This window comes from Pteropus alecto, unplaced genomic scaffold (genome assembly GCF_000325575.1).
Source record: "Pteropus alecto unplaced genomic scaffold, ASM32557v1 scaffold44, whole genome shotgun sequence".
Classification (NCBI taxonomy): Eukaryota; Metazoa; Chordata; class Mammalia; order Chiroptera; family Pteropodidae; genus Pteropus; species Pteropus alecto.
Window position 1 is genome coordinate 8,011,927 of NW_006436812.1, and position 10,417 is coordinate 8,022,343.

The following is a 10,417-nucleotide window of genomic DNA, read 5'->3' on the forward strand; positions in this document are numbered from 1 at the left end:
GGGGAGGGTTGTGGTAGCCTCTGCCTGTAGGTGGTGCTAGAGGTAGACTTCGAGGCTGGAGGAATGAAAAAGACACATGACCCTGGGGCAATGGTGATGCTAAAGGTTGGGTGGCTTAAAGGGCTTAAGCCCTCCCACCACTTCATCAGATCTGCTCCAAAGTCATCCCAAATAAACACGTCTTAAATTCGACAGCACCCCTGCTCTCCATCACTGCCTCAGAGCAAACTCTTCTTCCTCTTGTATTTAGATTGCTGTCCTAAAGAGACCTACAGAGAAATTCTGGAACTGATCTTACTTGGTTTCAGAAGCAGAGATCATAAGGCCTAAGGGGCTGCTCTCGCAGATCCAAGACCTGCCTGGCTGACATCCGCACACAGCTACCCACCCACAAAGCTTATCTTTGCCACGCTGACCTCACCCAGCATATAGACCCACAGACAGCATTCTCTGCCCTCACTCGCGGGTTCCTCCTCCCTGCCATATTCCACTGAGAAGAAGGATCCAGGCCTGGACACAGTCCCCTGGTGCCAGAAACTGATCCCACTGGGCCGGGTATCCAGTTCCTTCACTAGGCCACCAGGCTTCTTCAGCTGTGGCTGGTGCCACTGGAGTTCTTTGGGCAGCTCCATCACAACACAGGGTCATGTGGCACAGCAGCTGTCTCACTGAGGGAAGGGCTGCTGCTCGCAGAAGAGGCATTCCACTTCTTTTGTACGGGTCCCCAAGGACAGACATAGGGCTGGTAGGTGAAGGCACAGGGGCCCTTCCCATTGCCAGCAGCTGTCTTGGAAAATAGTGAGTTCCCTATCCCTGATCTTCTCCCCTCAGGTATTAATGTAACTCACCACTCATCTCCTGTGTCACTCAAGCATCACTTTATGAGTGAGACCATCCACGACCACCTTATCTAAAATTGCAAGCCTCCCACTCCATCCCTCTTCCTTGCTCTACTTCCTTAGCACTTATCATCATATATTTTATTAATTTACCTTGTTTATTATCTGTCTCGCACCACTAGAATATAAGCTCCACAAGGGCAGGGATTTTATCTGTTTTGTTCATTACTGAATCCCTTGTATCTAAAATAGTCCCTGGTACCTAGTAGGTGCGCAATAGACATCTCTTGAACACATTCCTCCCAATAACCTTCAGAGGTTACTTATTTTCATCCCCATTTCACAACTATAGAAACTGAGGCACATGAAATAACTGGCCTTAGCGGCAGCCCCGGATTGTCAGTCCCAAGCATCTATGTCCAGGGCCTGTGCCCTTAACTCCGCACTGTACTGCAGTTACAAAATGCTTTTGCACCAGTGTCTGTAACAAGTCTGCAAACAATCAAATTTCCCATCAGTTGGTTATCCTGTAATAGTGTATAAATAGTGGATCTATATGCGCTCGTTTGGAACAATCTCCAAGATATTGCTGAGTGAAAATAGCAAGACGCAGCATATCACATTGCATGTGTTCTTATCTGTAAGAAATAAACAGGATATTTATACACACATAGGTTGAATGAGCAGAGAAATGTTCTGAGGGGATTCTCTAGAAACTGTTGACAAGGTAAAGGGGAGCAGCCCGGGGTTCTCTAGAGGAAGCCTTTGCATTCCATTTTGTATTGCTAGTATTTTAAATCATGCACATGATTTACTTTTTTTTCAGTGACGTAAATCTTCCACATAGTTTAATACTCAAAAGAAGCTACAGGGCTTGCATAAAACATTAGCAGGCCCCTATCATACTTTTTACTCCTAGAGGCAGTGAATTGAGCTCTTTCAGCTGTTCCTTCTGTTTGCCATTCGCTTGCTAAGTCAGGGTTTCTCAGACTTTAAGGAGCATGTGAATCACCTGGGGTCTTGTTAACATACAGGTTCTGATTCAGCTGGTCTAGGGTGGGGTCCAAGATTCTGCATGTCTAATAAGTTCCCAGGTGATGCTGATGCTGCTGGTCCATGGATCATTTTTTTAAACAGTAAGGTTCTAAATAACGTGTTAATACAGCTATTTCTTGATTTTTCTGTTTTTGTTCTTACTTTGTAATATAAAAAAATGAAAATTTAATTTCCTTGTACCCTTGTCCCCCTCTCCCACACACACATCCGGTCCTCATCCTTCCAATGTAATTATAGTCCCCATTTGGTTAAAATCATTTTTAGCATTTATATTATTATGCCTTTATATATAATATTCACAGCTCAGCCATATAGTATACTAAGATTACATTTCTTTATTGAACACAGTTTTGTTTTCCCTGAAGTTAATAATTGCTTCAGTTTTTTTTTCATTTCACCTTCAGTAATGCATTCTCCAACCTGACAAAACTGGAAATCTCTTCTTGGTAGCTTCAAACACATCATATAAGCTACACCTTGGAGCCTCTGTCCTCTTGGACCAATATGGACTGGTTGTTCCATATATTTCCTCAATTAAAAAGACCCAAAAATCGACTGGTAAACTGTTTGTGGCAGGAAGCAGAGAGAAGGGTTCAGAGCCTCAGGTGTGAATTAGGCCTTTATAATTGCTAACTGTACCATATTCTCCCTTCTTCCTTTTAGTGATACCCCACCCCTGCCACAGTTTTATGCATTTGGTTGTGCAGATAGAGACTGAATTTCCCAGTCTCCCTTGCAATTAGGAGACCAACTACTTGCTGACAAAACACAGTGGAAGTGAGGAATGCCACTTCTGCATCACCCCATCTTTCCTCCTTCTTGAGGACTAAAACATGAATATGGTGCGCATAAGCCAGCTTCAACCAAGAGGACCGCATACCTCCAGACTGTTATCTGAAGAGAAATAAAATTCCATCTTGTGATAAAGAAAACTTGGACTGATTCTGGTTTAAGACATAACTTTTTGCACGTGTTGTAATTCACAAGCTCCTCTGGGAAGACCCTGGCATTCTTGACAAAAACGCTTAAGCAACATTCTAATAAACTTTAATTCAAGTAAGACTTCTAGGAAGCAAGCTTCCCATCCACTTAGCGGTCAGTTATACAGGGTGCTAATGACCTGAAATCAGACATTCTTTTGCTCTTGCATCTGGCCAAAGAATATCTAACTATTCTCTTTCCTATAAAAGGTTTCTTTGACCCAGCCTGGTCATAGCTGCTTTCCTCATGGCAAACCTGAAATAAAACTTTGGCATATGCTCCTAATTAGTCAGAAGACTTGTTTGAGCCACTATATTGTGGGGCCTCTTTGTTACAGCAGCTCAGCTACAACCTAACTAATAGGGAGAGAAGGGCCATCTTCCACCCACTCCCACTGGGCAGAGAATTTCCCCCAGGTGGGACCCTTTGCTCTCTGTGCCCCACGTGTGCTGCTCAGCATGTGGCCTGGATTAGATGTGCTGTGTTTGATTTGCATTGGGAAATAATTTTGTTGTATTTGCTTCCCCCTCAGACTACGAGCAAGTTAGGTTCAATCCCAGTGATCATTCTGGTCTTTAGTGAAGGACTTTGACAAATACCAGCCATGTTCAGATGTGCCAAGGGGGAAGGTGTTTTGTCCAAACATTAAAGACGCCTGTGGGAGAGAACCAGACCAGGAGATGGAACTGGACCTTAACTGACCAGTTACTGCGTGCCAGGCATTTTACACACTCTGTTCATATAATTCTCCCAACAAGCCCACAGGTGGGCATTTGTAGTAAGCCTTAGCAGCTTTGCCTGCCTACCATCCATGGGGGTAAAAGAGAATAGAGAAATTAATAAAAACAGGCGGAGCCCTGTGTGGACCACGAATAACAGTGTGCTGTGAACTGAAAGATTAACTCAGCCTTCTGAGCACCTCGGTATTCCATTTCAAGTCTGAACTGGAAAATAAGGGGGAGAATGGAAATTAAATATCAGAGGGGGACTCAAGCCAGGTCTGCCCCACTGTGAAGCTGTACCCTGGAAGCTCCTTGTCTGGCCTGGGACTGGGCCTAGTGTCCACTGGAGCCTGGTTTGGGGAAGGCAAGAGGCCAGGCTGGGGCCTGAGTGGACAGAATGGGTGAGACTTGGCAGTCATCATTCTCCATGTCCTGGTTCCTGGGTTCTGGAGAGCCACAGTGCTAGGCTTGGAACCCAGCAGATGGTCCGAGCATTTCCAGCCAGCCAGGCATGAGCCCTGGGTCCGTGGAGAAAGGCATGGGATTTTTGGGAAGCAGGCAGGGCCTCTCCAAGGTCAAGACATGTCAGGCCTTTTTCATTTTTGGAGGCTCATTGTGTACTGGAAGCATTAAGAAATACCGAGAACAGCATTGTGAGGACTTGGTGTATCATAAATGTTTATGCTTGCCTAATTAACACTCTTAACACACACACACAAATACAGTGCAATACATTTGTTCTGTTCACAAGATAATTACAGGATTCATAAACAATGTCGACTTGGGCAGAGGTGTGGGGAGGATGTGGTCTGCAATGGAACGTGCTCTTAATGCCCCTTGAATGTTCTCGGTTCTAAATCCTGTGAGAGAAACAGTCTGAATTTATAACTGAATGTATAACTGTACATAGAAATAATATCAGAAGCTTATATTTAATTCTGTTCAAGAACGTGAGGCCTAGGCCAGATTGTCCCCAAGCCTAAGACGTGTCTGTGAGGCCAGCCTGAGCCTGGAAGGCTGACCGGGCTGAGGCCAACCCCAAGTGGTGGGCAGGGAAAGCCTCCCCCAGGCCCAGAAATACCAGAACCAAGAGCTACAGGCCTGACTCCAGCCCCCCAAATCTGGTGGGGCTGCCCCTGCTGGCTCACCTCGGACCCATAGGTCCGGCAAGGGCCAGGAAAGGCCACCGTCTCTCTTGAGGAAGGAAGCAGGGTGCAAATGTCTGCTCCAAGATGCTAGTGACTCTAATCTTTCCTCTGCAGGCTGGAGACAGAAAGGGGCAGGGGTGGGAGAGGGGAAAGCAGAGTCCCAGGCTCTTATGAACTGGGTCTGATACTCCACCCCCCACACCCCTAGCCCAAGAGCCAGGCCCAGTCACCCAAACAGGAGACAGAAAGAGCTCCACAACCACTGAGAATTAAAACCTATCGATTTTCCCCATTAGCTAGAGAACGCCATCAGAGTGCATTAAAACCAGGCAAAGCATCAGCATCATGAATAATTAACATCCAAAAATGACAACCCCATGGGGCCCAGGGGAGGGGGAAAGGGGTGCCTGGAGGCCTGGGGCACCCTGACACCTTCTGACTCCCATTCCAGGGAGCCACAGCCTGGCCTCCCCTTCCTCCCCTCCGCCTCCTCCTCACTGAGTCCTCACTCTTACTCTTGTCCCTTGTCCTCTTCCTCAGAGAAACACCAAGTCTCTGAGGCACGAGACCCTGGCTGCCTTAGAGCAGGGAAGACAGAGCACTGAGATGAAAGTCAGGAGAGCCCAGCTCTGCTGTGTGTCCCTATGTGACCTCAGGGGAGTCCACCCTCTCTGGATTGGCTGGCCTCTAGCTAAAGCTCTAGGTCTGTGGCTCTAGAGAGGGACAGTGACTGGCCCAAAGCACACGGCAAGTCTGTAGAGAGCCCACACTGGAACCTGGGACCCCTAAGTCACCACCCCCAGCCTAGCCTATGGGAGCCTTTGTGCAAATCAGAAAAAGTCACACCCTTTGGACAGACTTTCAAATAAGGCACTCCTCTGGGCGGACCTATTAGAAAAAAGTAACCCCCACCTACATTGTCACAGTTCTAAAGTTAAAAGGCTCGGCAGAGCAGAGGTGGGTGGCTATGGGTCCCCACTCACCATCTCCCTGGACACCCTGTGCCGTGTATGCAGCCTAAACAACTGAATGTGGGGTTCTGTCCCCAGTCCTCACCTTTTCCTGGCCAAGAAGGCCCAGATCTGCCCTTCCAGCTAGTGGAATTCAGTTCAACTAATACAGGTGTTTCCTTCCAAGGCTCTCCTCCTCCCTCAGCTCCTCAGCTAACCCAAGTTCCCTCTTGCATCCTCCCCCCACCCCACACCCACCCATCCTTCCTCCTTGGAGCCCTGGGAGGGCCAGCACGGGAATGAACACCTCCTACATCTCCGACCGTGTCACCTCAGTCTTCTCCCCACAGTGCACTGTCCACCCTTTTATGTCTCAGGTCCTTTGCATACATACTTAGTTCTCTCTGCTGGCGATGTCCCCTGGAAAACTCTACTTACTCTTTAAGGTTCAGCTGGAAGACCTTCTCCTCTGCTCCTCCCTCTCTTCCTCAAACATGCCAACTAGTTCTTGACTCTGAGCCCTTGCACCTGCTGATCCCTCTTCCTGGGCTGTTCTCCCTCCAGATCTGGCCGGCTCCTCCTCCTCCTGCAGGTCACAGCTCCAACATTACCTCCCCCAGAGGTCTTCCCTGAGCAGCCTGTCAAACCACCTCCCCAGCATGAGCCGCTCACATCTCCCTGTTTTATTTTTTCGTAGCACTTTTCACCATCAGTTTATTTGTCCTTTCTTTGCTGATGCTTCCGGGCCACTGTGAATGGTCGTGCATGTTGTAACTTGTAGAGGAGGTGAGTAGGGCTGAAACCCAGCCTGCGATCCACACTATAAGCTGGTTCTCCTGGGCCGTGCCTGCCTGGAGGGAGCGTCCGTTCCTAAGTCACCCTGGGGCACCTTGTAGACAGACTGTGGGCCCACTGGCCTCCTGTTGTGACATGCAAGCCCAGTAAGGCAAGGGTAGTGTCTGCCCTCTTCATTGCCGGTGCCTGGCATATAGCAGGTCTCAACAAACATATTCAAGCAAACAAATTCTCAGATTCCTCCATTCCCACCCTCTTCCCACACTCCTCAACGGAATAAATGGCTGTGTGTAGTGCATCTCTGGGTCTCACAGGCTCTGTATGCAGTTCAGCTGGGTGGGTCCCACAGGGAGCCAGCCACGGAACTGTACCCAGAGTCAGGGATGCTGTTTGTTAAGGGAACGCAGCGGCGGGCGGGGAGGGAGGGAGGAGTGCGAGGGGGGAGCCCCATGAGCTGAGGGGTGGATGTGAGTGGAGGTGTCCTGGGGATGCTCCCTGGAGCTCAGAGTCCTGCCCATCCCAGGGATGCTGCCCTGAGCCCCCAGTCTCACCTGGCTCCCTGGAATGCCTTCGGAGGGTTCGGACAGCCAGGACACTCTGACCAAGATCCAGATGCTGAGTGCTGCACAGAGACTCGTGGGCGGGCGGGAGGCGGCATCTGAACGTCCTGCGGAGGCGGCCAGGCTCAGGTGGGGGCGGAACCGAGGCACCGCCCTTCCCTCTGCTCCCTGTGGCCACCCACTCTCCCCTCGGCCTCCCAGCTCTGGCAGGGAAGGAGTTAACCTCCCAGCTTCTCAGCGTGAATGTGGAGCTATTAATACCCACAGCCCAGCCAGTCTGCTGCCGGAGCAGCCACTGGAGTCGGAGGGAGCAGAGAGCACAGGCAGCAAGCTCCAGGCTCTAGCTGAAGCAGGAGCTGGAGCTAGGACTCCAGGGGCCAGAAGTTTTCTTGGAGACAGCGTGGGCACTGTGCCAGCCTCACCTGGTCCTGTCCTCGCTCACCTTTCAGCTTCAGGTCCTGACCCTCCCCCCTGGAGGCCACCCATGTTACCCACCCCAGCAGAGAAGAACAAACTTTCTCAGGGAAACCACCTCTACTGCCCCTTGCTGGCTGGATGGTGAGGAGCAGATGCCTGGACAGACAGATGAACAGATGGACAGGGTACCTGAGAGCCTGTCCTTTCAGTCTCACCTCTGACAGGCGGCAGCAGAGAGGGCAGCTGAGGGGCCTAGGGCTCCACAAGGGACAGCGAGGGACCCTGCTGGACCTTTGTCCACCAGCAAGCCACCTCTGAGTCCAGGCCACTTGGAACCTGCTTCCCAAGGCCAAGCCCTGTGGCTGGAAGTCCTGTGGGTCAGGACAGGAATCCCCATCAGACAGAGCCACAGGCTCTTCCACCCACCGAGACAACGGGTAATCTGAGTGAAAAGGCACAGGTGGCAGGTGGGCAGGCGCGGGGCCCTGAGGCTAACAGGCTGCTGACCCTGGAGCACTCTGGCTCAGGGACCCCTGCCCAGACCGGGGACAGTGATGCCGAGGCCGCCTCCAGTCACCCCTGCCCTGTCCTGGAGTTGCCTCCAGCTTGGCCCCTGGGCTGCGGATCAGAGGATGTGCCAGCCTTCTGCTTCATCTGCTTCCACAGGGAGGAGGAGGAGGAGCTGCTGGAAGAGGTCCCACTGCAGAGGTCAGTGCCCGTGGTGGGCAGTGGGGGGACAAGGTGAAGGCACGAGGTTCAGGCTTGGGCCCCTCAGTGCATGGCAGACCTGCTTCTGAGTCTCTTGGTCCACTGTTTACCGCCCACCACCACCTCCCTGCACCAGACTCTCAGATCTCTCACCAGGTTGTCACCACAGCCTCGTCCCTGTCTCTTCCATCCTGGCCCCGCAGTGACCTCTCTGTCCTCTCCCGTTGTGGTCATGTTCCCCCTGCTCAGAGCCCTCCGTGGCTCCCAGCTCCCACAAGATGAAGTCGGTACTCGGCTGTGCATTCAAGGCCTTTGTAATTGAACCAACCCCACCCAACTCGTCTCACTCCGCTCCACTATATTCAGTCCCAATGAAACTCTGCCCAGATTTTCCTTCCCCAGCTACCCTCCACCCAGGCCCAGCTGCAATGCTTCCTCTTCCAAGAAGTCCTCCAGGAAACCCCTGCCCCACCCTGAGCTGAGAGCCACCTTTTCTCCCTGCACTGAGATGACAGCTGATAGTGTTGAGTCTCTGTTGAATTAATAAGTAAAAATGTCTCTGTATGTATATGCTGTGTGTATAAGGTGCCTGTGAGTGTATGTGTTGGTGTGTGCGTGTGTGAAAGAAAGGGAGAGGTAGGGAATGAAGGATTGTGTGACTGTGTGATTGGGTATTTGGGAGTGAGTGTATGTGATTGGAGTGTGCATGCATGCTTGTGGGAGCGGGTCGGAGGTCTATGTACCCATGCGGGAGAGGGGCTGTGCACTGTGCCCAGGTGGGGGTTCAGGCCCTAGGAACCATTGTCCCTTTGCCAGCTCTCCCCACCCCCACTTGCAGGGAAGCCCAGGCTCTGGCCAAGTGCATTACCCAAGCTGTGACCACAGGCTTTCAAAATGGATGGAATATCTGCGGGGGAGACAAGGGTCACCTCTGCTCTGGCCCAGCCAGCCCACACCTCCGTCACCACCTGAGTCAGCACTGCCCTGGGCGGGGTGAAGGGCAGGCTCAGGGCCAACCCAGGTGCCCCATCCAGGCCTGTTGCAGGAGGGTGGGGATATGGGCTCCTGCAGGCTGAGCCAGCTTCCTCCCTGAATCTGTTAGACCCTGGGTCTACAATTTTCTCTCTGTGGACTTTTGTCTCCTCATCTGTGAAATGGGGGGCTACTTCTGCCACAGTTATCAGTTCATCATTCATCAGTGACTGAGCACCCACAGAGTGCCAGGGCCCGCAATGGGGCCTGGAGCCCCTGCCCCAGCCCTCACCGGGTCACAGCCTGCTGGGAGAGACAGCAAGCAAACACATCAGTTTAAAGGGTAATGGGTACCTTGATGGGCGTGGGTGCACTGTGCTCAGGGACTCAGGGAAAGACTGACCGCCTCGGCCCGAAGGAGCCCTGCAGGTCTGTCTTACAGTCAGACCAAGTCAGGAGCCTCAGTGCTATAGATCATGGATGTGCAAGTGCTTCTTGAACTCCAAAGCAATGGACTCCAGAAAGCATCACTATTTTTATAGTCGGAGCTCAAAATGCTGTTGAATGAATAAATGAATATGACATGAGGAGATAGGACATCAGAATCATCTGAGTTGATTGGTACATATACACACTCCTAGGCCCTGACCTGGAGACTTTGCAGCCTCAGGTCTTAGAGGAGATGTATGTGTAAAATTTTAATCTGTCACCCCAAGTTAGCAACTTGAGCAAACTAACATTTGGAAAACTCCAGAATGAGAAAGGCACATGCCTTAGGATCAGGCAGCCATGAGATCCTGCTCTCCTCCCTCATCTCCTCCATCTTCCACCTCCAACTTTGGAGATCACCCCTGTAAAGGATGCCCCTCTGCCTCCTGCTCTGGCAGTATGATGGCCTGTGTTTGCAGGAACCAGTCTCCTTTCCAGCTGGTGGCCACTGGCCCTTTAAGGCCTATGGAGGGGACACAGCCAGGCTGGGCAGAGACAGTGACCACAGGTGCCAGGTGGTGAAGCTAAAAATACTGAGTGATGTGGACGCCCAGGCTGCAGGAGCCAGGCAGTGCTTGCTGAGGAAGGGGGAGGGAAGGCTCTGGAATGCTTCTGTCCTAGTAGAGGAGGGGCAGCGGGCAGTGAGGCTTGGTGGGGTCACCTTGGGGGCTTAGAGGAGCCTCTCCCGACCCTGCTCCTGTTAACCTTTGTCCAGCCTCCAGAAGGCTCCAAGATTCACTCTCAATAGTGGGCTGCCATGTTGGCAGCCCTGGGGTGATT